The following is a 4492-nucleotide window of genomic DNA, read 5'->3' as shown; positions in this document are numbered from 1 at the left end:
CGCAAACTCCTACAAACTGTGTGACATTTTTTCACTTACCCTCTCTGCTCGTTTTCCTCATCTATAAAACTGGAACGATAATAGTATCTCCCTCATAAGAATGTTCTGAAGCTTCAAATACAGAAAGCACTGAGAACAGGACCTGCACAGAATGAGCACTCAGTAAGTATAAGCTATAATTGCGCTGATTACTGCCCACGCACCTGCCCCACCAGAGCTCAAGGGCAGAGGTTCCTCATCTGTTCCGGAACCTCCGGCTCTCAGTGAAACAGTAGAACACTTTGCTCATAGTAGGAAATACTTTGGGACAAATGGGTGAATGAAGGAATGATGAAGGAGTGAGTGAATGCTGTTTCAAATGTTTCTCGGAAGAAGATTAAAATGCCATAACATGATGTTGTCAGTTGATATCTCTGTACTATCTAGTGAGGTATGCTTAGAGACAAAGTGAGCGCCCAAGTGTGAAAAGAGGGGATTTCTTTATTTGCGCAGAGAGGGGGCAGTGGCCTGCACCGTCACCAGTGCCCAGCAGGTAGGTGAGCCTTGCCAGACACACCTTGGGCCCCAGCCAGAGGCTTCCCTGTGTCCCGGGAGGCTGACGCAGTGTGCGTGGGGGACTCAGCCGACGAGGAGGACGTGACCGAGCACGCAGGCAGGCGTGGGCAGGGGGCAGATGTCAGAGAAGCAGTGAGACGCGGGCCCAGTGGGATGCCTCTGAGACCTGCGTGCTGGGCAGACAGACAGAAGGGCTTGTCCACCCCAAGTGCCCCACGTACCTGGGCCTTTCTCCTCCTCTTGCGTCTACCGAGTTTCAGCCTCCCCTCTTCTCCCCTCCCCAGGTTCTGGCCACTGATCTCTCCTCTCCTAGCTGTAACAGCAAAGCCTGTTCTGTGAACCTAAGAAAGCAAAGGGGGGAATCTTGGATCACTACAGAGCGTTCTCTGGCTCTTAAACACATAGGATTCTGCCCAGAGTTGGGGGTTATAATCAGCAAAGATTTCCTGGGAATGATGAGCTTCAAACCCAGTTATGCTGGAAAATCAATCACCCCAAGCCAGCCTGCCATCTGGCAACATATCCATCCATCCCTCTTGTCAACATCTATTAAGCGCCTACTGTGTGCCGGCCAAGCTCTGATTGCCGGGGACATACTGGCGACCAGGAGATTTTTCTCAAAGAGCTAACTAGCACGCAAAGAGAAGAGACAGAAGTGCAATAGAAAATGAGGCTTCTTTTGTTTTAATTTGCTTTTTTTTAAATTAAGTCATCTCTATGCCCAATGTGAGGCTAGAACTCATGACCCCAAGAACCAGTTACATGCTCTACTGACTGAGCGGGGGGGGGGGGGGGGAAAAGAAAAAAAGGCTTCAACGTGAAGTAGACATCCTACGGCCTTCCTCAGAATGCCACAGGGGAACATAGCAGTGGAGGCTTCACCTCCAAAGAGCATCCTGGAAGGCCTCAGAAGGAGGGACCCATGGGTGTGCTTCAAAGAACAAAGTGGCCACAAAATCCCTACGCAGGCTGGGTGGAAACCATCGGCACACACACTTCCTCTGCACAGAGCTTTGTTTTCTGCCATGTTTTCTCTAAGCCTCTTCTTCCATGCTCAATCTTGGAAATGCTTAGAGCCGTCTCTAAAAACCGATGGAGGTCTTCACGGCTGTCAGGCGTCATGGAGAAAGTTTGTTTCCCGATGCTCCCCGGGGAACTGCCCTGTGCTCATTAGCACCGCCCACCAGAACTTTCTGCCATGATGGAGCTATGCACTGGCCAGGACGGTGGCCGCTGGACACTTGGGGCTATCAAGTACTCGAAATGTGGCTAATTGGAAATTTCACTTCCTTGGAATTAATTTACAAACAGCCACCTGTGGCTCCCGGCTGTGGCATCAGTGCAGGTCCAGGCATTCCAGAAGCGTCTCCACCAGACCTGCATCCACTTTGTTTCTTGACTCATTCAGCCTCGAGGCACACTCTCTCCAGGAGAGCTTCATACACTGGTGCTCGGTCTCACGCAGGGATGTGGGGGCCCCGCTGCAGGTGCGGTGCATCAAGATTGCAGGCCACACACTCAGGTGCGCAAGAAATACCCAGTGCTTCATTTTCCTGACATCAAATTAAACCTGACTTACAGCCAGCCCTGTGGGAAATTCCGTCTCCGCCAAGAGTGGGGCACCCAGCGCCCCCACACCTAGTGTCATGCACAGTGTCTGGGGCTGTGTGATGGAGAAGCCAGAAATGGGGTCATGCAGGCTTTCTGCAGGGCAAGGGTGCTGCCCGGGCAGCCGGACCCTCCGAGGGGGTGGTGGGGTGAGCGTACTGCAGCCCCTCTTCTTCCTCGAGGCCGAGGGTCAGCGGTCCCTGCTGCTAACAGACCCTAGCCTTGCCCGACCCCAGGCAGAGGGCTCTTCCTTTTTCACATTCAAGCTTCTCTCCTTCCCTTCTGGGATTCTTGGGACAAAACCTTGCTTGCTTCAGCCATTACTGAAACGAACACCAGCAAGGTCCACGTCATGCATCGAGTCCAGTAATCTTACAGCCGGATCGAGAGGGCTCCAAGTGGCCAGGTTTCTTCCCTAGAGCCCCGCGGAAAAAGATAAAGAGAAGAATCCCACTACTTAATACTGCAATGCATTATACTGCCTCGTAGGACCACCATGCCCCACATGGAGGAAAGGATGAGAGGCCAGGGAAAGACACTCACGTCCAAGGGAACAGCCTTTGCAAAGGGACAGAGGCAGTCAAGCCCTGTAGTAGCCAGATGGCACAGTGGCAGCCTCAGAGTGACAGATCCTAGTGCTGGGTCACCCCATGGCCGCTATGTGACTATCTGCCAGTCCTCACAACCACTTAGATGTGCCATGCCCATTTCAAAGATGAGGTTCTAAGAGGTTAGATGATCTAGACCAGGATACAAACCGAGGTCTTGTGGACTAGAAGCTTCAGTTTCTACAGTCTAGAACAGATGATGTACATCAGGAGCAAGGAGGGAGGTGAGACAGCAATTTGCCTGGAGAATGGGAGGCCCTGGAGGTGAAAAGCCAAGCCCTCAGCCAGGGGATGAGTCAAGGGAGACATCCCAGAGTCTGAATCATCCAGATGACTCTAGAAACCAAGAGACCAAGCTGGCATCGCACCCCAAACTGCTGGCCTGTCCCCGAACGCGCACACCTTCCTAAGCTTCTATTAATAATCAGCCACAGGAAGCCTCCCATAGTCCCTCACATAATGATTAAGCCCATTATCACCACCTGGGAGAGCGCAGCCCCACTGCCCCCTGAGGTGGGAGAGGCGTGGCCAGGGAGGAAGTGACATCATCAGCAAGGCCCTTTTCTCTTTTTGCAGAGGTATGGCGGGAACTGATTGATGTAAGCCTGGATTCAGTGTCCCAAGACTAGGACCGAGGGCCCACGGCTTTCTCTCTGGTTGTCTGGGTCCTGCAGCTAGAACGTTGGCTCCAAGCATCTGCCCACCGACATCACATAACAGAGTGTTTGCAGAGACCCTTGGATTTAGAAGGCATGTGGTGGTTTAGGAGAAATAATGTGGTTTTGGGGGCCATCCAGACACGGTGGTTAGGGACAAACTTGGGAGCTAGACTGCCTGGATTTGATTTCTAGCCCTACCACTTACTCGCTGGACGTCTTGGGCAAATTACTTCATATTTTTTTTTCTGCCTTGGTTTTTCCATTTATAAGGTAAGGATGATAAAAATAGCATCCTATGTCTTGGAGATGTGGTGAAGATTATCATTATTACATGCAAATGGTTTACCACAGTCCCCAGGACCCTTGTGCTAAATAGACATTAGCTATTCTTATTAGAAACATTATATGAAGCGTGGCCCATCCATGTAAGGGAATAAATATTATGCGTTGTTAAGAGCAATCTCGTTGCCTCGTGGATGGTGGTGGTGGGAGCAGCAAGAGTTTCCATGGCGGCCGTGTTCCCTGTCTTGGCCCAGAGAGCTGCTATATACTCTGGGACGTTCATTTCATCATTATTCCATTATACTCTATGCTTACGTTTGATGCAGGTTCTGTTTTATACATGCTGTATTTTATGATAAGAAAGTAAAAAAAAAAAAAATGTGAGGGCAGATTTTTTTTCCACTGCAAAGATGTTCATCACATCTGGTTACGTGAAAAAAGCAGGTTATAACAAAGTCAGTAGTCATTTTTAAGGCTGTCGTCAAAATACCTACTTATAATTAAATGCTTTCATAAATTTTTAATATATATTTTCACACACATGCAAACATACATACCCATAGAAAAATTTCCGGAGCAATAAGCACCGAGATATTAATAGAGGTTATTATCGAGGGGTAGTTTATTTTAATTTTTTGTGATCTTTGTTGTTGCATGTATTTCACGCCTATCTGAATTTTCTAATAATTCCACTGTGGAATATTTATTTTTGAATTTTTTCTGTTGTTATAGCAGCAACCATTTTTACAGCACCTTTTAGTTTATAGAATATGCTCACGA

Source organism: Phoca vitulina, unplaced genomic scaffold (assembly GCF_004348235.1).
Source record: "Phoca vitulina isolate PV1807 unplaced genomic scaffold, GSC_HSeal_1.0 scaffold18, whole genome shotgun sequence".
NCBI classification, from domain to species: Eukaryota; Metazoa; Chordata; class Mammalia; order Carnivora; family Phocidae; genus Phoca; species Phoca vitulina.
This window is presented reverse-complemented; position numbering follows the sequence as displayed.